The sequence below is a fragment of the Rhinoraja longicauda genome, chromosome 33 (assembly GCF_053455715.1).
Source record: "Rhinoraja longicauda isolate Sanriku21f chromosome 33, sRhiLon1.1, whole genome shotgun sequence".
In the NCBI taxonomy this organism is placed as follows: domain Eukaryota; kingdom Metazoa; phylum Chordata; class Chondrichthyes; order Rajiformes; family Arhynchobatidae; genus Rhinoraja; species Rhinoraja longicauda.
Window position 1 is genome coordinate 20,690,159 of NC_135985.1, and position 26,511 is coordinate 20,716,669.

At 46.1% G+C, this 26,511-nt stretch overlaps 1 protein-coding gene across 4 annotated transcripts in view; it reads left to right on the top strand.

Moving 5' to 3' along the window:
• The window catches only part of LOC144609039 (synaptic vesicle glycoprotein 2B-like), a 192,877-nt gene that overhangs the window by 31,963 nt on the left and 134,403 nt on the right, over nt 1-26,511 (top strand). The window contains exon 1 of one of the 4 annotated variants that reach the window (XM_078427368.1): nt 8,950-9,038. The exons of the other annotated variants lie outside the window; for them this stretch is intronic. The gene's annotated coding sequence lies outside the window, so the exon portion shown is untranslated. Of the gene's footprint in view, nt 1-8,949; nt 9,039-26,511 lie in introns of those variants that run through there. 4 annotated transcript variants of the gene reach the window in all.

Consider the following 26,511-nt stretch of genomic DNA (forward strand, 5'->3'; position numbering starts at 1 on the left):
GAAGAAGTTTCATTGAAATCGGTGTTATATTTTTAAAGTTATTCATATTTTAAAGTTAAAATCTAACTCATAGGGAGGGAGGGGGGAGGAGGGAGGATAAGGGGGGTTGAGGGGGATGGAGTGGGGGGTAGGGGTAGGGGAAGGGGGAGGGGGAGGGAAGGGGAGGGGGGGTGGAGGGGGGGAGGAGAGGGTGCTGCACCAATGCAGGAGAGGCTTGGGCCCAACGGGTCCACTCGATCTAGTGTTATATACAAGCCTCCTTCCGTCCTTCTTAAACTAACCATCTTAAGGTACCCCACAATTCCTTTCTTCCTTTAAGTTTTTTATCAATAGTCAATCAATAGTCAATTTTATTTGTCACATACACATAAATGCGCAGTGAAATGAAAGATTACCCACAGTCCAACAATAAGAGCAATAAAAATAAGCAATAACACACACAATCACAAACCAACACAAAAACAAAAAGAAACATCCATCACAGTGAGTCTCCTCCAGTCACCTCCTCACTGTGATGGAAGGCCAGAATGTCTTTTCTCTTCCCCTGCCGTCTTCTCCCGCGGTCAGGCTGTTGAAGTTGCCACGTTCCAGGCCGCGCTGGACGGGGAAAGGTCCGCAGTGGGCCGACCCAAGCCCCACGTTTCGGGGCGGGCGAAGATGCCACCGCACACTAACACTTATCTTACACACACCAGGGACAATTTACATTTACACCAAGCCAATTATCCTGCTAACTTTTGAAGTGTAGGAGGAAACCGAAGATCTTGGAGAAAACTCTCGCGGTCACGGTGAGAACGTAAAAACTCTGTACAGACAACACCCATAGTCAGGATTGAACCCAGCTCTCCGGCGCTGCAAGTGCTGTAAGGCAGCAACTCTACCGCTGCGCCACCGTGCCGCCCTATATATTCATAGATAGTATGATTTGCTTGAATAGCATGCAGAACAAAGTTTTTCATTGTATCTCAGTGCGAGTGACAAAAATAATAATAAGCCGACCAATAAATTAGGAAAAAAAACTACAGATGCTGGTTTAAATCGAAGGTAGACACAAAATGCTGGAGTAACTCAGCGGGTCAGGCAGCATCTCAGGGGAAAAGGAATGGGTGACGTTTCGGGTCGAGACTTCGAAACGTCACCCTTTCCTTCTCCCCTGAGATGCTGCCTGACCCGCTGAGTTACTCCAGCATTTTGTGTCTACCTTCAATAAATTAGGAAAATGTATTTAGTTGATTTTGACTATTTATTGTCATTAATGACAATTAATGTCACACAATGACATTATTGTTTCCTCTCTCTCTCTCCTCTTCCCCACCCACTCTCACCGTTCCATCCTACATCAGATGATGGCACATTATCCAGCAGGGGTGCCGAAGAACTACTCAGTGACAAACACAAATGAATTATTGAAGAGAAAAATATTGGGAATAATGGCAGTGGAGTGACAAGTATATCCAAACTCATTTGCCAGTCATATCTTCCGTGTGGAAACTATGCTTCACAAAAGGGGAGGAAGGAGGTGACGAGTTTCTCTTGTGACTCAACAAGCAAATGTGACAGAATGGAAAAATTGCATTGTTCCATTGCCGGTACATAAGACATTTAAACACACTTTGCTCTTTATAAATACTCAGTGTGTTGCTAGGCTAGGCAGGCCTGTTCACTATTTGGTTTGATCTCCATTGAGTTAACTCATCTCAGTCTGGTTGCTACAATTAGACCAGATGACCCATAAGATATAGGAGCAGCCTTAGGCCATTTGGCCCACTGAGTCTGCGCCACTATTCGATCATGGCTGATCTATTTTTCCCTCTCAACCCCATTTTCCTGCCTTCTCCCCGTAATCTTTGACACCCTTACTAATGAAGAACCTATTAATCTCTGCTTTTAAAAATACCTCTCGGGCTGTACGTGGTAATGAATTCCACAGATTCACTACCCTTGGGTTAAAGAAATTCTTCCTCTTCACTCTAAAGACATCTCCTTAAATTCTGCTGTGCCCTCTGGTCCTGGTCTCTTCCACTCCTGGCAACATCCTCTCCACATTGTCTCCATCTAGGCCTTTCATTATTTGGTAGGTTTCAACGAGATCCCCCCTCATTCGTCTAAGCTCCAGTGAGCGCAGGCCCAGAGCCTTCAAAATGGTCATCATACGTTAACCCAATCATCCCTGGTATCATTCTCGTAAAGCTCCTCTGGACCTTCTAAAACACCAGCACATCCTTCTCAGATATTAGGCTTAACTAGAGCCCAGTGAAGGAGAAATGATCACCTTAGGTGGTGTAGCGGTAGAGTTGCCGCCTTAGAGCGCCAGAGACCTGGGTTCTGTCTACGGGTGCTGGCGGTATGGAGTTTGTACGTTCCCCCTGTGACTGTGTGGGTTTTCTCCGGGTGCTCCGGTTTTCTCCCACGCTCCATTAGCGTACAGATTTGTAATTGGCTTTGGTAATGGTTGTAAATTGTCCCAAGTGTGTAAGATCGTGCTGGTGTATGGGGTGATCGTTGGTCGGCGCGGACTCGATGGGCCGAAGGGCCTGTTGCCGCAATGCCTCCCTAAACAAAACTAAAACTAAACTGAACTTCTTATTCCCTTCTTTAGCTCAGTCATTCAGTTAAAAAAAGTACGTGAATATTGATATCAGATAAGGGCAAGATAGAGGTTGTGTGTGAGAACGTCAATGTCAAATATCCTGCCAACAAGGTATAAACAAGTGGAACAGTCTGCTTATGTACACATTGATGGACGTGAAGCCAATGGTGTATGAATAACAAGATCTGTTTCAGTTGAAAACAAGACACAAAATGCTGGAGTAACTCAGTGGGTCAGGGAGCATCTCTGGAAAACATGGTTCATTGTTTGGAGACTGAGAGCATGCTTGGCCAATGGCTTATAATTTGGACATTGAATGGGTCAATAATTAGTACGGGATTGGATTACTTTGGGAAAACCTGTTTGCTGAGTCTTTGAGGAGAATATTGCTACTGAGGCAGTGCAGCGTAGGTTCATGAGGTTAATCCCCGGGATGGCGGGATTGTCATGTGAGGAAGGACTGGAAAGACTGGGCTTGTATTCACTGGACTTTAGATGGATGAGCGGGGATCTTATAGAAACGTATAAAATTATAAAAGGACTGGACAAGCTAGATGCAGGAAAAATGTTCCCAATGTTGGGGGAGTCCAGAACCAGGGGACACAGTCTTAGAAGAAAGGGGGGGCCATTTAAAACTGAGCGGAGAAAAAACATTTTCACCCAGAGAGTTGTGAATTTGTGGAATTCTCTGCCACAGAGGGCAGTGGAGGCCAATTCACTGGAAGGATTTAAAAGAGAGTTAGATAGAGCTCTAGGGGCTAGCGGAATAAAGGGATATGGGGATAAGGCAGGCACGGATTACTGATTGTGGATGATCAGCCATGATCAAAATGAATGGCGGTGCTGGCTCGAAGGGCCAAATGGCCTCCTCCTGCACCTGTTTTTTAGATTTACAATAGTTCAGTGGTTCCTTTATTATCACGTGTACCGAAGTACAGTGAGATAAATATTTTTTCCATACAGATCAGTAAGATTAGTAATCATTCTCATTCAGTCTGAAAAAGGGTCTCGACCCAAAATGTCGCCCATTCCTTCTCTCCTGAGATGCTGCCTGACCTGCTGAGTTACTCCAACATTTTGTGAATAAATACCTTCGATTTGTACCAGCATCTGCAGTTATTTTCTTATAGTAAGATTAGTAAGATGGGACACAGCAGTAGAGTTGCTGCCTTCCTGCACTTGCAGCCCCAGAGACTCGGGTTCGATCCCGACTATGGGTGTTGTCTATACGGAGTTTGTACATTCTCTCCGTGACCTGCATGGGTTTTCTCTGAAATTGGTTTCCTCCCACATTCCAAAGACGTACAGGTTTGATGGTTAATTAGCTAGGTATAAATGTAAATGTGCTAAAGTGTGGGGATCGTTGGTCGGTGCTGACTCGGTGGGTTGAAGGGCCTGTTTCCACGCTGTATCTCTGAAAAACTCAAAATGATTGCCATACATAAGTCGGATCTCTGGTTAAGTACATGACGCATGGAAACAGCCCACTGAGTCCACATGTGCAACAGTCGCCAAGTTTTGGTGTCACTCCACAGTTCCAAATGCAGCTGGCGATAAAGGCCCATCACAGCCGTCGCATCCATCCGGTCGTCCTGGAAACCGTCGTCCTTCTCCTCGTCCTCGGACCTGGGTGGGGAGGTGAAAAAGGGTAGAATTATTTTTTTCTCTCCCATTGTGCTAACAATTTTCTATCTGAAGACAACAGACATGAAAGTCAGGGAAGGCACGTTAAAAGTATTTGATCTAATTGTGCACGAGTTGCATTCTTGGCCTGATCTAATTTATCTCCCTCCTAAACTAATTAATTTTATCTCATTAATGTTTTTTTTTTTGAGAATCATTGATGCTGTTCCAGTGTCCACCGAGTGAGACTTTTTGCTGTGACTCTGCCTTTGCCGACATTTATTCCAGATGTGTTATGGAGAGCGAGACTGTAATTTTTAGACCAGCTTCCCCAGAAGGCCTCAGCTTGACTTGCCATCCTTTATGGCCACTGTAAAGCTTGCTCTCTCTCTTCCTACACTGTTCGCACTTGCTGAATTTACAACAGGATTCGTCACCTGGAAATCAATGAGAGATTTCTTCTCTCTACTTTTGGTTGTAAGACATTTCTGCTGAGAACTGCAATCCTTTTGGTAGCTACACCAGAGCTTTGATGGTAACGCTGGAGAATGGCACTCTTCCTCCAGAACCCATGAAATGAATTTGAGAGTAGATAGTACCAAAGATAGACAGAAAGTGCTGGAGTAACTCAGCTGGTCAGGCAGCATCCTGAGTAAAAGGATGGGTGATGTTGTGGGTCGGGGCCCTCCTTCAGACTTCAGAACTCCAAGAAGGGTCTCGACCCGAAACGTCACCCATTCCCTCTCTCCCGGGATGCTGCCTGACCTGCTGAGGTACTCCAGCATTTTGTGTCTACCTTCAGAACTTGAGGCACTGGTCAACATGTTTTTACTACTATATAAACCATCCACAATCTGCCACAGGCAATGATGGTCCAATTCTATACTGCTATCATTGAGTCCGTCCTCACCTTCTCCATCATGGTCTGGTTTGGCTCAACCACCAAGCACGACAACCGGAGGCTGCAACGGATCGTTCGCACAGCCGAGAAGGTTGTTGGCTGCAACCTTCCCCCCATTGTACACTGCAAGGGCCAGGAAGTGAGCGGGCAAGATCATCTCTGACCCTTTCTCACCCTGGCCACAAACTCTTCGAAGCACTTCCCTCTGGAAGGCGACTCCGGACTGTCAAAGCAGCCACAGCCAGACATAAAAACAGCTTTTTTTCCCACGAGTAATAGTTCTACTCAATAACCAATGTCTGTAGTCTCTTTTTTGCCCTGGATTATTTTCACCCACATGTTTAGACCGTAATGTTGTATCCTTATTGTTTTGATGTGTTTATGCTTTATTCTTAATTGTTAACTGTATGTTTGTGTTGTCATTTGTGAGCGGAGCACCAAGGCACATTCCTTGTATGTGCACATACTTGGCCAATAAACTTATTCATTCATTCATTCAGTGGCTGAATGGAGAGACCTGATAGAAGTATATGAAATTATGAAGGGCATAGATAGGGTAGAAATATCAAAGACTAGAGAGCATAGGTTTGAGGTTAGAGGGGCAAAGTTTACATGATATATGCATGGCAAGTATTTTAAGCAGAGTGGTGGGTGCCTGGAATGGGGTGGAGGCAAAAGAGCCTTGTGGACATGCACATGGATATGCAGGGAATGGAGGGATGTGGATTATGTGCAGGCAGGTAAGAGTTGGTCTTGGCATCATGTTCAGTACAGACATTGTGAGCTGATGGGCCTGTTCATGTATCATATCATATCATATCATATATATACAGCCGGAAACAGGCCTTTTCGGCCCTCCAAGTCCGTGCCGCCCAGCGATCCCCGTACATTAACACTATCCTACACCCACTAGGGACAATTTTTACATTTACCCAGCCAATTAACCTACATACCTGTACGTCTTTGGAGTGTGGGAGGAAACCGAAGTTCTCGGAGAAAACCCACGCAGGTCACGGGGAGAACGTACAAACTCCTTACAGTGCAGCACCTGTAGTCAGGATCGAACCTGAGTCTCCGGCGCTGCATTCGCTGTAAAGCAGCAACTCTACCGCTGCGCTACAGTACCGTGTACTGTACTGTTCTATGTTGTATAATCTAGATATATGGATCATCAGGGACAGTTTCTTCCCAGCTGTGATCAGGCAACTGAATCACTCTACCACAACCAGAGAGCAGTGGTGAACTACTATCTACCTCATTGGTGACCCTCGGACTATTCTTGATCCGACTTTGCTGGCGTTACCTTGCACGAAACGTTATTCACTTATCATGTATCCCCACACTGTATAAGGCTCGATTAAAATCATGTATTGTCCTTCTGCTGACTGGTGAGCACGCAACAAAGTTTGTTCACTGTACCTCGGTACACGTGACAATAAACTAAACTGAACTAATCTGCAGGCAGAGGAGATGAGTTTAACGGCATCATGCTTGACAGGGACATTGTGGGCCAAAGGGCCTGTTCCTGTGCTGTTCTATGTTCAGTGATTCACAAGGTGGTTACATTTCCAATCCCAGTTCTACCATTCTAATACTTATTTTCAAATCATTCCATGGCCATATCCCTTCCCAATGATCTCCTCCAAACCTTAGCATTATCACAGTTCTTCCGAATATAACCGCACAATCTATATACTAAAACTCTCGTTTGTTTGTTTGTTTGTTCCTGAACTACGGCCAAAACGGTACACGATAGCATGACAATTCTAGGCCCACCTTACTCACCGTCGTCCCTTTGGTGCTAATGGAAGAAGTTTCATTGAAATCGGTGTTATATTTTTTAAATTATTCACATATTAAAGTTTAAATCTATCTCCTAGGGAGGGAGGGGGAGGGAGGGAGGGGGGAGAGGATAAGGGGGGGGTTGAGGGGATGGAGTGGGAGGGGGAGGGGAAGGGGAGGGGAAGGGGGAGGATGGAGGGAGTGGAGGGGAATTGGAGAGGGTGCTGCACCCATGCAGGAGAGGTTGGGCCCAACGGGTCCACTGGTCTAGTCATCCCTAGATTTCACCTCCATCATCTTTTGTGCTCGAACTTCAGACCCCACCCCCCCCCCTCCTCCCCCACCCAGGTCCTGAACTCTGGAATACCCTCCCCAAATCTCATTCCCCTCTAACCCTTCTCCAACTTTGCAGATGCTCCTTGAAACCCATGTTATTAATCACCTTTCCCGTTTTACTTGTCATAACACTTGTCATCATCGAGCCAGTCTGCGTGGAAACAGACCCTTCAGACAACACTGAGTCCATGCTGACCATCAGAGATTCCACACCACCACGACACACTCTGGAACAGGTGATGTTTCAGGTCGAGACCTTTCTTCAGACGATGCTGCCCGACCTGCTGCGTAATCGCACCGCCTTCTGTTCTTATTTCAGATTTCCAGAATGTGCAGATGTTATTTTTGCTGGTGGTGGATACAGATGATTAACGACTGCCCCCTTGTCTGTCTGTCTGTCTGTCTACCACCGCTAGCGAGGTGCACGCTGGTTCACCGTTTAACAGGACAGACGGCATTGGTAATACTGGGCTTGTCCGGGCTGTGTGTGATGCTGCTTCTATGGGGTGACATTAGGTCAGCACCCGCCCTCTCTGGACCAAAGTGACCACTGACCCTCACCAATCTGTAACCAGGGAGAAACACACAGTAACCCCCCCCCCCCTCCCCCCCCCCCCCCAACTCCCTCCCCTCCCCACTCCAGATGGGAAGAAATGATATTGAAGAGAGACACACAATGCTGGAGTAACCCAGCGGGACAGGCAGCATCTCTGGAGAGAAGGAATGGGGTGACGATTCTGGTCGACACCATACCTCAGACTAAACAAGGGTCTCAACACACTGCCTGGGTTAACCCAGCACCTCTCCAGAGATGCTGCCTGTCCCACTGAGCATTTTGTTGTCAATCCTCTGTGTAAACCAGCATCTGCAGTTCCTTCCTACACAAGACATGATTGATGTTGCACCATTTCTTGCTTGCTCTTGAAGGAGTTAACCCCGCCTGATGTTCACACCTAACCCTTCCTGGTCTCTGTGTCTCCCTCTCCCCTGACTCTCAGTCTCGACCCATCCCTTCTCTCCAGAGATGCTGCCTGTCCCGCTGAGTTACTCCAGCACACACATATATATATATATATATTTGTTGTTGTTTGCCTATCTTCACCATCATTCGAGGCGCTTCGACACACAGCGTCCTAGATTTCCCATTTCTCTTCCTGGATCGTTTTGCAAAGCCGGCAATCATCGTCTCCCTGCCCTGCCCTGCCCTGCCTCCTCTCCTCCCCCCTCCTCGCTCCTCCTCCCACCTCCTCCCACCCTGGCTATCCCTCGCAGTGGCGGCGAGGAGAGGAGAGGAGAGAGGAGAGGAGAGGAGAGGAGAGAGGGGAGGAGAGGAGAGAAGAGGAGAGGAGAGGAGAGGAGAGGAGAGGAGATAAGTGGAGAGGAGAGGAGAGGAGAGGAGGAGAGAGGGGAGGAGAGAGGGGAGGAGAGAGGAGAGAGGAGAGTGGAGAGGGGAGAGGAAGAGGAGAGGGAAGAGAGGAGAGGGGAGAGAGGGAGGAGAGAGAGGGGAGGAGAGAGGAGAGAGGAGAGAGGAGAGAGGAGAGAGGAGAGAGGAGAGAGGAGAGAGGAGAGAGGAGAGAGGAGAGAGGAGAGGGGAGGAGAGGAGAGGAGAGGAGAGTTAGCGAGCGCTGTACGCTCCGCCCGGTGGCGCTCCGGGACCTCCAGCTCATCTCTCTCGATTGAAGGTGGCCACATCTTTCCTTTGGCCCCCCTCCCTTCCCCCTCCCGGGCCGTCTGCCCTTGGCCCCAGCTCCAGCCCCAGCCCCAGGCCGCTCTGAAGTGCGAGATGCTGCCGTCGCGTCCACTGCGGTGAGTTAGTTGGCAGGTGCCTCTGTCCGTCTTTTACTCTGAGCTACATTGGTATATCTGTCCACCCACCCACCCACCCACCCACCCACACCCAGGAGATCCCCCTCCTCGCTGTGAAACTTCAAAGAGTCAGACCAGAGGATGCTAACTTGTTGTATAAAGTGTGCGATTGGGTAAAAATGGTCAAATGATGTGTGTGTATGTATGATGTGTATATAAGTAAGAAAATAACTGCAGATGCTGGTACAAATCGAAGGTATTTATTTCACAAAATGCTGGAGTAACTCAGCAGGTCGGGCAGCAATCTCAGGAGAGAAGGAATGGGTGACGTTTCGGGTCGAGACCAAGGGTCTCCTCTCCTCTCTCCTCTCCTCTCCTCTCCTCTCCTCCTCCTTTTCTCCTCTCCTCTCCTCTCCTCTCCTCTCCTCTCCTCTCCTGTTTCCGCGCTGTATCTCTAAATCTAAAATCTAAATCGCTCCTCTCCTCTCCTTTCCTCTCTCCTCCCCTCCCCTCTCCTCCTCCCCTCTCCTCCTCTCCTCTCCTCTCCTCTGATCTCCTCTCCTCTCTCCTCTCCTCTCCTCTCCCCTCCCCTCCCCTCTCCTCTCCTCTCCTCCCCTTGGTCACCCATTCCTTCTCTCCTGAGATGCTGCCTGACCTGCTGAGTTACTCTAGCATTTTGTGAAATATATATATATCACTGTCTTCCATTAATGATGTGTTTGAGTCTCAGAAAAAATAAGGTTGGAGATGAATCTCCAACTAGTGTACGGTGTGGTTCTTTGTAGCCGTCTGTGTTGTGTGTTAGGTTTCAGACGTAGTGCCTCGGCGATGAGTTGATACTAACGCTGATGTTACCTGCCTCCACTAAACATCGCGGCGGATGGCAGGTGGGGTTGTTGTGGAGGCAAGGGAGTCGCTCCCCTCCCTGCGCAAGGAGACGTGGGACGATGTGGAGCTGGGCTGCATTCGGTGCCACACCATGCAAAGCACTGTACACTTCTGGGGCAACCCAGCCCCCGCCGTTTGGTGCAGGGAAGGGCTCAAATGTTTCCCCAGGTCCTTTGCACAGACGCCAGCGGGTCTCTGTAAAACAACACGGTGCGGGTGATTCTGTTCATACACATCGGCATGACAGTAGGTATTGGTGGTGACAACACTGGGTATTCCCTCTGCCTCGGTTGGGATATTGATGTCCAAGCAGAAAATGCAGGGGAAAACTCAGCCAGAGAGAGAGAGAGAGAGAGAGAGACAGAGTTATTGTTTCAATTGACAAGAATGATTGACTGAGGAAGGGTCTCGACCCGAAACGTCGCCCATTCCTTCTCTCCTGAGATGCTGCCTGACCTGCTGAGTTACTCAAGCACTTTGTGAAATAAATACCTTCGATCTGTACCGGCATCTGCGGTTATTTTCTTACAGAATGATTGACTGTGTCTTTATGGGTTGGAAAACAACTGCAGACGCTGCTGGTACAAATCGAAGGCATCACAAAAAGCTGGAGTAACTCAGTGGGTCAGGCAGCATCTCAGGAGAGAAGGAATGGGTGACCCGAAACGTCACCCATTCCTTCTCTCCTGAGATGCTGCCTGACCTGCTGAGTTACTCCAGCATTCTGTGAATAAAGAGGTTACAATCAGATCAGTCACGAAGAAGGGTCTCGACCCGAAACGTCACCCATTCCTTCCCTCCTGAGATGCTGCCTGACCCGCTGAGTTACTCCAGCTATTTGTGATACCATTGACTGTGTCTCCCTCCACTCTCTCTCCCTCCCCATAGATGCTGACTGACCTGCTGAGTTTTTCCAACCTTTGTTTTATTTTTAGATTCCTAGCATCAGCATCTGCAGTCTTTTGACTGAGAGGAATATTGATTGTATAGTTTTGCTGCTTTGCTAATTCCTTCACCCTGCCCTCTTCAATCTTACGCACAGCCTTCCCAGTTAACGCTGATACATCCTGCACCATCAGTATTCACCTCCCACATAAATGGGGGTGGGGGGGGGGGGGGGGGGGGGGGGAATCCCAAATATTGGAAATTTCCTCATAAACCAACTATGGAGCAGGAAACAGTTAATAATAATAATAATAATAATAATAATAATATTAATAATAATAATAATATATTCCTTTATTCGTCCCACACCGGGGAAATTTACAGTGTTACAGCAGCAAAGTGGATAGCAAGAGATCGTTCATTATAAATAGAAGATACATAGAAACATAGAAACATAGAAAATAGGTGCAGGAATAGGCCATTCGGCCCTTAGAGCCTGCACCGCCATTCAATATGATCATGGCTGATCATTCAGCTCAGTAGCCTGTACCTGCCTTCTCTCCATACCCCCTGATCCCTTTAGCAAAAAGGGCCACATCTAACTCCCTCTTAAATATATCCAATGAACTGGCCTCAACTACCTTCTGTGGCAGAGAGTTCCACAGACTCACCACTCTGTGTGAAGAAATGTTTTCTCATCTCGGTCCTAAAAGACTTCCCCCTTATCCTTAAGCTGTGACCCCTGGTTCTGGACTCCCCCAACATCGGGAACAATCTTCCCGCATCTAGCCTCTCCAACCCCTTAAGAATTTTATATGTTTCTATAAGATCCCCCCTCAGTCTTCTAAATTCCAGCGAGTACAAGCCCAGTCTCGCATAAATTATCATCAGTTTTCCGTGTGTTCTTAGCTGTTGTTGTTGACTCGTCTGTTGGGAGCAGTGCTGGTTGTGCAGTCTCACAGCAGCGTCAGGTTGTTTCAGGTCAAGCAAAGTGTCCCAATGCAAGTTCTGTAACATCGAACTTAGAACAGCACAGCACAGGTATTGTCCCACAATGTCTGTGCCAAACATGATGCCAAGATCAAGTCTTATCTGCCTGCACATAATCCATGATCTCTCCATTCCGTGCATATCTATGTATTTATCGAAAACCACTATCGAAAACGTCTTAAATGCCATTATCTTATCAGCCTCTGCAGGGCGATCCAGATACTCACCACCCTCTGTGTAAATAAAATCTTGAAACTTTGCCCCTCTCACTTTTAAAGCTTTTCCCTCTAGTATTTCATTTGTGCATCCAGGGAAATAGGTTCTGACTGCCTCCTATTTTCATTTGAAACTCGATGAACTCGTCCCAGTTCATTGGCTATATTTAAGAGGGAGTTAGATGTGGCCCTTGTGGCTAAAGGGATCAGGGGGTATGGAGAGAAGGCAGGTACAGGATACTGAGTTGGATGATCAGCCATGATCATATTGAATGGCGGTGCAGGCTCGAAGGGCCGAATGGCCTACTCCTGCACCTACTTTCTATGTTTCTATGTTTATATGGTTCTATTTTACACACTGCACCCTGTTTTCCTCCCCACAGATGCTGTCTGACGTTCTGGTCATTTTCCATACCTTTTTCAGATTTCCACCACTTGGAGTTTTTAGCTTTGATTAAAGTAACTGCCCGATCTGGCTTCGGTACAGTTCTGACACAGTAACAGACCTGGCACAGTTCCTGCAGTTATTGAATTGAATAAATTTTATTAGCCAAGTATCTATACATACAAGGAATTTGCCTTGGCGCTCCGCTCGCAAGTAACAACACGATATACGGTAAACAATTAAGAATAAAACATTATAATTTCAACATGTGGGGAATGAAATAAATTACCAGAGCAGAAGGAGGCTACAGACGTTTGGTTGCTGAGTAGAGCTACTGCTCGTGGAAAATAAGCTGTTTTTATGTCTGGCTGTGGCTGCTTTGACAGTCCGGAGTCGCCTTCCAGAGGGAAGTGCTTCAAAGAGTTTGTGGCCAGGGTGAGAGGGGTCAGAGATGATCTTGCCCGCTCGCTTCCTGGCCCTTGCAGTGTACAGTTCGTTGATGGGGGGGAAGGTTGCAGCCAACAACCTTCTCGGCTGATCGAACGATGCGCTGCAGCCTCCGGATGTCGTGCTTGGTGGCCGAGCCAAACCAGACCACGATGGAGAAGGTGAGGACGGGCTCTATGATGGCAGTATAGAATTGGACCATCATTGCCTGTGGCAGATTGTGTTTCCTCAGCTGCCGCAGGAAGTACATCCTCTGTTGGGCATTTTTGACTGAGGAGTCGATGGTGACCCCCCATTTAAGGTCCCTGGAGATGATGGTTCCAAGGAACTTAAATGACTCCACAGACGTGACTGTGGTGTTGTTGATGGTGAGTGGGGGGAGGGGAGGGGGAGCTCTCCTGAAGTCTACAATCAATTCCACTGTCTTAAGAGCATTGAGCTCCAGGTTGTTGCAATGGCACCAGGACACCAGCTGTGTCACTTGCATGGATGCATTGTCACTATAACAACATCTAAAAGACATTTGCACATATACCTGGATAGGAAAGGTGTGTAGAGCGATATGGGGCAAATGCAGACAGGTGGGACTAGTGCAGATGGGGAAGGTGGGCCAAAGGGCCTGTACGAGGAAGCCACTTGGCCCCTCAAGCCATTCATTATGATAATTGGTGATCATATTGAATGGCATGAACAGCAATGATCATGCAATAGCCAGGCCTCACCCCTTGAACTCCCATTCCCCAGGAACTCAGATTTCTGATCTTTCACTCTGCTCTTCCAAGTTCCCCTTGATGATCCACAACCCTCTGCGGCCGAGAATTCCGAGATTCTCTCAGCAAGAAGTTGTTCCTTTGCACCTCAGTTTTGCATGAATGCCCCCCCCCTAAGCTTGTCACCCTGCCCACTTGTTTGATTATCTGACCAGTTGAAGCAACCAAACATCTTCTCTGCCATTGCCCCTAAGGATTTAATATCTTTTTAATAAGGTCACCTCTCATTCTCTTAAATGCCAAAGGATATCAATCTAATTTTTGAGCTACTCATTTTGGGTCAACACAGGATGGCATAGTGGTCTAACCGGTAGAGTTGCTGCCCCACAACTCCAGAGACCCGGTTTAGATTATGACCACACGTGCTGTCCGTGTGGAGTTTGTGACAGCGTGGGTTTCCTCAAGGTGCTCCGGTTTCCTCCCACATCCCAAAGACATGTGATGTGCAGGTTGCAGGTTAATTGGCCCTCTGTAAATTTACCCCTGGTGTGTACGGACGGAGTGGTCGAGAAAGCGGGATAGCATAGAACTAGTGTGAATGGGTGATCGATAGTCGATATGGACTCACCGGGCCGAAGGGCCTGTTTCCATGCTATATCTCTAAGCTGAACAACCCTCTCATCCCAATAATTCTTTCTGACCTCCTCCATTGCCAGTGTAGTTTCATTGTAAACATTAATGGAGCTTGTTTCTTTTTTTTAAAAATTCCAGATTACAAATTCATTATATTTAAATTTCCTAATACCGTGGAATTTTGACCCGTTTTAATCAGGATCGTCAATTGAAGTCACTGGCTTTAGCAGCCAAGAGATATTAACCACAAACTGGGTGCAGTACTGAGGCAGTGGCATGAAAACTGATACAATACAAACTGTCTAGCCATGACCCAGAGGGGTGAACTGCTTTAAAACCTGCAACTTGACACCACTGCAGTGTTGAGAATGCAACCATGCAGAGGTCCTCAACGATGGCAGAAGCACAAGGTTAATACAGTCACTAGCAGCACCAGCGCAAGTATATCCACCATTGGTCCAATAGAGGTCTAATATAACATCAAATCTCAGACTGTCTCAGCCCCTTCAATGTCAAATAATTAGAGGGAATAAAATAACAGTATCAACAGAAGTTCCAAAATCCTCTCTAGTTCACTGAGTGAACTTCTCTTAAGGGAAGAAATGTGGCTGTTTTTTTATCAATGACTCCAGACCCTCGAATCTGTGTACATTTGAAAGAGTCTTGGAAATTGTTGAATGAAAGCAAAATTTTATTCCACTCTTATGAGAGGTTTTAGTTTTAGAGATACAGCGTGGAAACAGGCCCTTCGGCCCACTGAGTCCACGCCAACCAACGATCCCCCCCCCCCCCCCCCCCACATTAACACTATCCTACAGACGAGGGACAATTTACAATTTTTACCGCGCCATTTAGCCTACAAACCTGCACGTCTTTGGAGTGTGGGAGGAAACCAGAGCTCCTGGAGAAAACCCACGCAGTCACGAGGAAAACGTACAAACTCCACACAGACAGCAACCCGTAGTCAGGTTCAAACGGGTCTCTGGCGCTGTGAGGCAGCAACTCTACCGCTGCGTCATCATGACAACAGTTAGACAGTTAGATCCTTTCTCCCAGGGTGAAAATGTCAAAGACTAGAGGGCATAACGTTAAGGTGAAAGGGGCAAAGTCTAAAGGAGTTGTGTGGGGTGTTTTTTTTATACGTACAGTGGTGGGTGCCTGGAGTGGTGGAGACAAACATGGCAGTGACACTTAAGAGGCTTTTTGATGGGCACATCGATATACAGGGAGTGGAGGGACATGGACTGTGTGCAGAGGAGATTAGTTTAAGCTGGCGTCATATTCGGCATGGACATGATGGGCCGAAAGGTCACGTGTCGTACTGTTCTCTGTGTTCTATGTCCAGGCCAACACCTCCTTGTATTCGTCAGAAAATGGTACGTTGTAAAAGTTGCTGGTTTTCAGTTGAGACTGACTCTATTGCTGAGGAAATGATCCAATGGGGACATTTCAAAGAAGGACAGGGGAATTAGCTCAAATATCCTGGGCAATAAATAACCCTCATTTGACATGGTTCAGACATTTGATCTGGGTTAGTGTCACGTTGCTCTTTGCGAGAGCTTGGTAAGTGCAAGTTTGCTGCTCGATTTCCTACATTATAACTTTGAAGATAGTTTAGCCCATAGGCATTCTGGAAAGCATCACAGTGTCATAGAGTGTAAGAAAATAACTGCAGATGCTGGTACAAATCAAAGGTATTTATTTCACAAAATGCTGGAGTAACTCAGCAGGTCAGGCAGCATCTCAGGAGAGAAGGAATGGGTGACGTTTCGGGTCGAGACCCTTCTTCAGACTGACAGTGTCATAGTCATACATTATGAAACAGGCCCATTGGTCCAACTTGCCCACGCTGGCCAATATGCCCCATCTACACGAGTCCCACCTGCCTGCGTTTTTGTCCATATCCCTCTAAACCCATCCCACCCATGTACCTGTCTAATTGTTTCTTAAATGTGTGGTAGTCCCTGCCACAACGACCTCCTCTGGCGGCTCGTACCATACACCCACTACACTTAGTGTGAAAAGGTTACCTCCACAGATTCCTATAAAATCTTTCCCCCTTTGCCTTAAACCTATGTCCTCTGGTTCTCGATTCACCTGCTCTGGGCACGAGACGGTGTGTCATGGCATTGGAAATCTTTATTTCTCACTGAATTTGGACTTTCATGTGTTGTGCTAACGTCTTCTCCTTCGATGGTGTCTTGGGATCGGTGGTAACATTTATCCACTCCAGTCCTAAGGTTTCTCAGGTGACTGATGAGCTTATGGTGGGACCTGCACACTTTGAGAGCTCATGTTCTGCTTTGCTTGCTTTGCCATTAGCAAGTTATTGATTGGATTGGACAGCATGGATTTATGAAGGGGAAATCATGCTTGATTAATCTTCTGGAATTTTTTGAAGATGTAACAACTAGAATGGATAAGGGAGAGCCAGTGGATGTGGTGTTTGACAAGGCCCCACACAAGAAAATAGTGTGCAAAATTAGAGCACATGTTGTTGGGGGTAGGGTATTGATATGGATAGAGAACTGGCTGGCAGACAGGAAGCAAAGAGTAGGAATTAACAGGTCCTTTTCAGAATGGCAGGCTGTGACTCGTGGGGACCGCAAGGCTCGGTGCTGGGACCCCAGTTATTTACAATATATATTAATGAATTAGACGAGTGAATTAAATGTAACATCTCCAAGCTTGCGGATGAAACAAAGCTGGGTGGCAGTGTGGGCTGCGATGAGGATGCTATGAGGCTGCAGGGTGACTTGGACAGGTTGGGTGAGTGGGCAAATGCAAGGCAGATGCAGTATAATGTGGATAAATGAGGTTATCCACTTTGGTGGCAAGAACAAGAAGGCAGATTATTATCTGAGTGGTGTCTGATTAGGAAAAGGGGAGGTGCAACGAGACCTGGGTGTGCTTGTACATCAGTCACTGAAAGTAAGCAGGCAGGTACAGCAGGCAGTGAAGAAAGCAAATGGCATGTTGGCCTTCATAGCGCGAGGATTTGGGTATAGGAGCAAGGAGGTCCTATACAGTTGTACAGGGCCCTGCTGAGACTGCAGTTGGAGTACTATGTGCAGTTTTTTGGTCTCCTAATTTGAGGAAGGACATTCTTGCTATTGAGGGAGTGCAGCGTAGGTTCATCAGGTTAATTCGCGGGACGGCAGGACTGACATATGATGAAAGAATGGGTCGACTGGGCTTGTATTCACTGGAATTTAGGATGAGAGGGGATCTTATATACACATGTAAAATTCTTAAGGGTAGATGCAGGAAAAATGTTCCCCATGTTGGGGGAGTCCAGAACCAGGGGTCACAGTTTAAGAATAATGGGTAGGCCTGAGGACTGAGGACTGAGATGAGGAAAAACTTCTTCACCCAGAGAGTTGTGAATCTGCGGAATTCTCTGCCACAGAAGGCAGTGGAGGCCAATTCACTGGATGTTTTCAAGAGAGAGTTAGTTTTGGCTTTTAGTGTTAATGGAATCACGGGATATGGGGGAAAAGCAGGAAAGGGGTACTGATTTTGGATGATCAGCCATGATCATATTGAATGGCGGTGCTGGCTCGAAGGGCCAAATGGCCTACTCCGGCATCTGTTTCTAGGCTTCTATGTTTCTATGATAGGTTCAGTCCGAAACTGTTTCACGCGTGTTTAGTTTAGGTTAGACGTACAGTGTGGAAACATTTGGACCATCGAGTCCGCATCGACCTGTGATCACCAGTACACTAGCACTATCCTACACACTAAGGACAATTTACCAAATATTACCAATTATTAACCGACAAACCTGCGTGTCTTTGGGGTGTGAGAGGAAATCGGAGAGGTCAAAGTGAGAACGTGTAAACTCCGTTCAGACAGGCCCTGTAGTCAAAGGTTGGATCTGGGTCTCTGGCGCTGTAAGGCAGCAACTCTGCAGCATGTGGGTGGAGGAATTTGCAGAACAGCAGAAAGAAATAGGTAGTTGGATAAAAACAGGCAGAATAATCCAGAAGAAAGCAGCAACAAAAAAAAAAACCCTCAGGGAGAACGGCAACAAAATGTGTAATCAGGCTTTGTGCCGTTAATCAAAGGCTGACTATTCCTCCAAACCAGCAGAAAAAAACTGCTTATTTAAGCAGTAATAAAATATGGCTATCATCTCTCAGGAGAAAAACATTTACTCTCATATGAAAGTCGTCAACAGTACCCTTCAGGAATGTCTAAATAGCCTGGAGCATAAACGTACCCTCCGGCATAATGGTTCTGGAATTAAAGTAGTTTAATCAAAATGCACTCAGATAGCAAAGTGTTTCAAATTATTACAGAGTCTGATCAGTGGCACACACAAAATACTAAATCTCATTCTAAGTAATAGAATTCATGCTAAACCTTCAATGCTACTTTTCTTCAATAGGTCACAGAGAAATAAAAGACCCTAACATTTTTGGACTGGATTTGACAATTTATTGATCTCCCAATATTTATTCCAACCAATTTTTGGAACCGTTGGCATCGAGGTAGCAATTACAGCAGCTAGTTTATGCATAACAGTCACATAAACAGTAATGTGATAATAACCAAATGAATTATATTTATGGTGTTGACTGAATGATAAATATTCATCAGGGGGAAAGATTTTATAGGAATCTGAAGGGTAACTTTTTCACGCTAAAGGTGACGGATTAATGGAACGAGCTGCCGGAGGGTGTGGTTGAGACAGGGACTTTTGCAGCATTTAAAAAGCAATTAGATGGGTACATGGATAGGACAAGTTTAGAAGGATATGGGCCAAACGCAGGCAAGTGGGCTAGTGTAGATGGGACATGTTGATCGATGTGGGCAGGTTGGGCTGAAGGGCCTGTTTCCACACTGTATGACTCCATGACTCAAGGGAAAATATATTGAAGGTATTTATTTCACAAAATGCTGGAGTAACTCAGCAGGTCAGGCAGCATCTCAGGAGAGAAGGAATGGGTGACGTTTCAGGTCGAGACCATTCTTCAGACTGATGTCAGGGGGGCGGGACAAAGGAAGGATATAGGTGGAGACAGGAAGATAGAGGGAGAACTGGGAAGGAGGAGGGGAAGAGAGGGACAGAGGAACTATCTAAAGTTGGAGAAGTCAATGTTCATACCGCTGGGCTGCAAGCTGCCCAATAATGCATCATATTGATTTATTATATTTATTTATTATATTGAAAATATATTGATGTTGTTAAAGTAACGAATATAAAATTTACTAGGTCAGATTGTAATCAGGAACGTAAAGAAAATAATCCTCAAAAGCTTCCATAAACTATCCTTCAGCTCCTTATGGCCATGACCACGCAGTGGTACAGTTGTTACTCTAAGGTTTAGAGGGATATGGGCCAAACGTAGGCAGGTAGGGCCAGTGCTGATGGGGCATCTTGGTCTGCAAGAGGTGGTGTGTTTTGATCCCTGCTTTGCTATCGGCGAAATTTCTTCAGTGTATTTGCAATGGTCCAGTCAACTTGAGGACATCACTACTGATGGATGTCCAGGATCTAATTGCTTTAGTTCAGGACCGCTACAGGACTTTGGAGTGTGGGAGGAAACCGAAGATCTCGGAGAAAACCCACGCAGGTCACGGGGAGAACGTACAAACTCCCTACAGTACAGCACCTGTAGTCAGGATCGAACCTGAGTCTCCGGTGCTGCATTCGCTGTAAGGCAGCAACTCTACCGCTGCGCCACCGTGCCGCTTGCCACCGTGAGTGGTAGAAATTAATGGGTGGGGTAGTGGATGGAAACACGTGGAAATTAGTGTAGGATTAGCCTAACTGGTAAGTTATTAAATGCCTGATGATCATCATGAACTCAATGGGCCTTCGGGGCTGTTTCTGAGCTGTGTGACTCTAGTTCAATTCAGTTTGATTTATTGTCATGTGTACCGAGGTACAGTGAGAAGCTTTTGTTAGTCTCTCAATCTAAAAAGGATAATTTCCAAATCAAGGCCAACAGGCTTCTAAATATAAAGTAAGGCTTATATTGAACAAGCAAATTGTCAAACCTCTTAGCCCTTGACAGCAGTGATCTCATGATCTATTAACTTTTATACGATGTATTGTCAGGAAGTAATGGAGCTGGATAACAAACATCATTACAGAGGATGCTGAATGCCTGAAATAAGGATGTAGAGTGATGGATAAACAAGGAAATGTAGACGCTGGTTAATGCACTCAAAGCCACAATACGCTGGAGTAACTCAACATGTCAGATAGCATCTCTGGAGAAAAAGGATAGGTGACGTTTTGGTTCGGGACCCTTCTTGTCGGGTCTGAAGAAGTTGTTCCGATCTGCAAAACGTCACCTATACTTGTTCTGCAGAGATGCTGCCCGACCTGTTTCGGTTTAGTTTATTGTCACGTCTACCGAGGTACAGTGAAAAGCTATTGTTGCGTGCTAACCAGGCAGCGGAAAGACGATACATGATTACAATCGATCCATTTACAGTGTATAGATGCATGATGAGGGAATAACGTTCAGTTCAAGGTAAAGCCAGTAACATCCAATCAAGGATAGTCCGAGGGCCACCAAAGAGGTAGATAGAAGTTCCGCACAGCTCTCTGGACTCCAGCACTTAGACAGGTGCATGGGTACGCCATGTTTAGAGGAATTTGTGCCAAATGCAGGCAGGTGGGACAAGTGTAGATGGGACCTGTTGGCTTGTGTGGGCATGTTGGGCCGAAGGGCCTGTTTCCTCGCTGTAAGACTCTGACTCATGAGGGCATAGGGTTTAGAGAAAGACTCTAGAGGGATCTTAGGGGCAACCTTTTCACTCAGTAGGTAGTCATTATCAGGAATGAGGTGCCAGAGGAAGCTATAGAAGCAGTTATATTATGACTTTCAAAGTCTATTGGACGGATATATAAATAGTAAGGGTTTAGAGGGCTATGAGCCACATGCAGGCAAATGGGACTAGCCCAGTAGGCCAACTTGGTCGGCATGGACAAGGTGGGCCGAAGGGCCTGCTTCCAAACTGTATAGCTGACATGACATGAATAATCTCAGTCACAGGATTCTTAGAGGAATTGACTGGTGGCACACTGCACTCAAATTTACTCCAAAATCAATCATTGTTCGTTGCAAATCATCTACTGTCTCACTGGAAATGAGATGAGACAGTAACAAATTAGAACCTTACTTTCTTATTTTCTCATGCTCAAGATCTTATGATGTTGGAGAATGTTCAGGGCTTTATTAAAAGAATCTGGACTCCTTTGATTTGAAACATAGTGTTAATGATGGAGGGGAATGTTATGGTCGGCATTGGTTCTATCCCACGCTTTCTTCTCCATGTTATTATGTTGGTTTTCTATCACCTTTTCAAGGTCTGATGTGAGCATCTTTCCTCATAACAACCTGCTCCCTGTATTGAAGTGTGCACCATATGTAGCAGTCTCTGTTTGGTACATTAACCTTTGTATAACACTCTCAGTGTTACCCGGTGTATACTCACCACAGCCTACGCATCACCTGTGCCATTCTGTGCATTATTCTCTGTATAACAGTGTCGTATTTGTGCATTGTCCACTCAATTTCACCTAGGGTTGCCAATTTCCTCACTCCCAAATACGGACAAGGTGACGTCACCGCCCCACGCCCCACGTGACCTCACCCAGCCAGCGGCCACGTGCTCCCGCTCCACCAATGGCGGCCGCCATTGGTGGAGCGGGAGCACGTGGCCGCTGGCTGGGTGAGGTCACGTGAGGCGCGCGGGGCGGTGACGTCACCCTTTGTCCCTTATTTGGGAGTGAGGAAGTTGGCAACCCTACTAATACGGGACAAGGGCGGTCCCGTACGGGACAAACTAATTTAGCCCAAAATACGGGATGTCCCGGCTAATACGGGACGGTTGGCAACCCTAGTTTCACCCTCTCTGTGCTCTGTTCTGTTTTCCACACAACCGTGAGCCTCAATGTTCACAGATTACCACTGCTGTAACAGCTCAAAGCCTTCGCATTCTTCTTACGACAACCGTGCCCCAGATCACCAGTAATTATTTTAGTCCAAATGAAACATTCTTTGGAGAACAATGCAGGATTTAGTGCAAAAGCCTCGCAGTGCAGTCTGCTTAAATATTTTAATTCTGCAGCTATTTACTAGAAAGATATAATTGATCAGCATTGGAAAAGAAAAACGTGTCAGGATTGTCGATCGACCATTTTCCCCGCTGGTGATTTGCAGACCTGACTGAAGGTAGACTTAGTCATAAATACCTAGCTTCCATCTTAGTGTCCAGAGTGAATGGCACTCCAGTGCCAGCATGTGAGGGACCACAGGGAAAGATTAAGGTAGTGGAACTAGTCGCTAACCCCTAAGTGCTAGCATTGGCATATGGGCCAAATGGCCTCCTTTTCTCTATGATCTTTTGATATGCAATCAGAATAAATGATTCCATTGGTCTCTATTCCAAATGGTTCAATGAGATTCTACAATCTATAATTAGGGCCGGCACAGTGGCACAGCGATAAAGTTGCTGCCTTACAGCGCCGGAGACCCGGGTTTGATCCTGACTACGGATCAAACCCGGATCTGTTGGGAGTTTGCACATTCTCCCTGTGACCACGGGGGTTTTCTCCGGGTGCTCCGGTTTCCTCCCACATTCCAAAGACATGCAGGTTTGTAAGTTAATTGGGCTCTGTAAATTGCCTCTAGTGTGTAGGATGGAACTGAGTCAGCATGGACATGATGGGTCAAAGAGCCTGTTTCCACACTGTATCTCTAAACTTAAAAAAAAAAAAACTCTATTCAATTTTATCCACAGTCCGATGAATCTTTACATTTCTATGGTTCTCAGTTTGATTCAAGAACAAAAAGATGTTGCGAGCACTCAGCAGGTCAGGCAGCATCTATGGGGAGAGAAGCCGAGTTAACGTTTTAGATTTTCTACCAGTCCTGGAGAAGAGTAGTCTCTGAAAAATATGAACTCTGTTTCTTTTTCCACAGTTGCTGCCAGAACTGCTGACCATTTCTAGCCTGGTTGTTATTTCAGACATCTGACATCTACAAATGTATTTTTTACATTTTCAATCAAATTCCATGATATACATTGGTAAAGAATTCTGGAATCACATGCGTTTCTATATCAGCCATGAGTTTGTATGTTATAGAATTTCACAATTCTGTATTATTCAATGATTATTCAATGGTTTTTTGAGATCCCCTATTTTATAGAATTCAGTACAATTCATGGTTTCCATTTTCTGTGCAATCCCGTGATCATATATGACTTTACGCAAGTCCAAATAACACCTCGGTACCACAACTCTCGCAAGATAAAGAGCAGCCAATTACAATATTGTTTTGTTTAGTTTAGTTTAGAGATACAGCGCGGAAACAGGCCCTTCAGCCCGCTGAGCCTGTGCCCACTGTTATGGTCGGCATTGGTTCTATCCCACACTTTCTTCTCCATGTTATTATGTTGGTTTTCTATCACCTTTTCAAGGTCTGATGTGAGCATATTGTATATTGTAGAATCTAACACTATTGTAGAATCATACACTAACACTATCCTACACACACTGGGAACAATTTACAATTTACAGAAGGCAATTAGCCTACAAACCTCTCCGCCTTTGGAATGTGGATGGAAACCAGAGCCTCCGGAGAAAAGTCACGCAGGTCACGGGGAGATCTTACAAACTCCATACACTCTGTGCTGTCTGTAAAACTCTATACTGTCTACGTGAAGAAGCCATGGTCTCCACCAGCTACTGGCAGACCCAATGTGAAGGAGTGCATGGAGACGTAAGAGACTGCAGATACTGAAGTCGTGAGTAAAACTCAGGAAGGAGCTCAGCAGATCAGGCAGCATCTGTGGTGGGAAATGGACAGACAGCGTTTCAGGTCAGGATCCTCCTTCATCCTCTTGCTGCCTGTCCCACTGAGTTCCTCCTGCAGCTCCGAGCCTTGTCTTGATCTCTGGTCTTTCCACCCCAGGCTGAGTGAGGTAGGTTTCGCACTGAGACTTTTATCCTCTGCTCCATTAAATATTATTCCACACCAGAGAGAAAAAAACCATTTCCATAATACTTCTAGCATTCCTTTTCTAATGACCTACAATCAGTGATTTACTTGTTGAAGTGTAATCAGAGCTCTAATGATGGCAATACAGCAGCCAATTTATTCACGATGAGCTCCCACAAATAACGATGTTAATAAACATCTAACAATGTGCTTTAGAAATGGGAAATAAATTGGACCAGGTTACAGGGATTAATTCACTGTCTTTTCGAAGTATTACCATGTCATTGGGATTTTAACGCCAGGTTCAGATTAGTTTATTGTCATATACGTCAGGATGCAATAAGACACCTTGGTCGCATGAAGCTCACTGAGTAAACAGTGTGGACGAAGGCACAAAGTGCTGGAGTAACTCAGCGAGTCAGGCAGCATCCCAGCCTGAAGATGGATCCCGAACCGAAACATCACCTATCCAGGTATCACAAAATGCTGGAGTAACTCAGCAGGTCAGGCAGCATCTAGGAGAGAGGGAATGGGTGACGTTTCGGGTCGAGACCCTTCTTCAGACCTATCCAGGTTCTCCACAACACCAAATACAGGTGGCACGGTGGCGCAGCGGTAGAGTTACAGTGCCAGAGAACCGGATTTAATCCTGACTATGGGTGCTGTCTGTACGGAGTTTGCACGTTCTTCCCATGACCTCAGCGGGTTTTCTCCGGGTGCTCCGGTTTCCTCCCACACTCCAAAGACATACAGGCTTGTAATTGGCTTGGTAAAATTGTAAATTGTCCCTAGTGAGTGTAGGATTAAGTTAGTGTACGCGGGTCGCTGGTTGGCGCGGACTCGGTGGGGTTGAAGGGCCTGTTTCCGTGCTGTATCTGTAAAAAATAAAAAATAAAATAAAAAATAAAATAAAAGCTCATCTCGAAACTGCTGGACCTTCCAATCTTGGTGTCAGTTTAGGTGTCTTTTAAATTTCCTAATCATACCCATTTCTACCACTTCCTTCAGCAACTCCATGTACACACTATTCTCTGTGTGAATAAGCTGCCCCTCAGGTCCCATTTAAATCTTCCCCCTCTTACCTTAAACCTACTCCCTCTAGTTTTAGATTCCCCTTGCCCTGGGGAAATGACTGTGGCTATTCACTCGATAGATTTCCCTCATGATTTTATATCTCTAACAGGTGTCCCCTCAGCCTCCAACACTCCTGAGGGAAAAAAAAAGACACAGCCTCTCCCATCTCTCCTTACAACTCAAACCCCCCTGCTACGGTCAGAGCCAAGTAAATCTTTCTGCACCCTTTCCAGTTTATTGCAGGGCTCTTGAGATTCAGCGTAATTAGGAGGTTGGATACGTACAAAAGTGTGGCAGGAAGGCGCAGCGGCAGAGTTGCTGTCTTACAGCGCCAGAGACCCGGGTTCGATCTTGACTACAGCTGCTGTCTGTACGGAGTTTGCACGTTCTCCCCGTGACCTGCGTGGGTTTTCTCCGGGTGCTCCGGTTTCCTCCCACACTCCAAAGTAGGTTAATTGGCTTTGGTAAAATTGTAAATGGTCCCTAGTGTGTAGAATAGTGCTAGTGTACGGGGTGATCGCAGGTCGGCACGGACCCGGTGGGCTGAAGGGCCTGTTTCCTTGCTGTATCCCTCAAGTCTAAAACAGAAAGGGGGAGCTATTATCAATCATACAACCCTTCATGTATTAAATTGGGTTGTCGTCAATAATCTGCAGACCTCTGATTCAATCCCTGAATCCCACTTCTCTCCCAAGCCTTGTTTTGTTTTGTGTTAAGTAAAGATGTCAACCCCACATATTGTTAATCACAGAATTGTTTACTTCCACCTTTATCTCGGTGTCCAGGGGCGGTTGCTAGTTTGCCCAGTCCCGCATCTGTTTAATGTGCTCTAATGCATTTTGTTGCAGGCGTGCAATCAAATTAATTACATCGAGATTTAATTAGCGATGTTTTCCATGATCTGAGTCACGTTTCCAACCTGCTCGTAGGTATCCTTCACACAATTCCTCAAATCCACAACTCCAAAGCAGAGACACCTATTTATATTTCAAACATTAACAACGCATGCATTTTCTGTCAGCATCGAATGCCTCTCCTGCAGGTCCTCTTGGTTTTAAAAATTATCTTCCATCTCTGCTTTCACGTTGTGCCTTCAGTTTGTGGAAACAGCAGGGCAGTGTGAAGATGATATTTTGGTTAAGGAACCATGCAGATGAATTGTCCCTTCTGTTGTTTTACGCAATAACAAAGAACCCCTCGCTGACAATTCACATCTAAGAGAATTATGCAGGAGGCATTTCTTAACCCATTTGCTTAGATATTATGTAGCATCCAATTTTG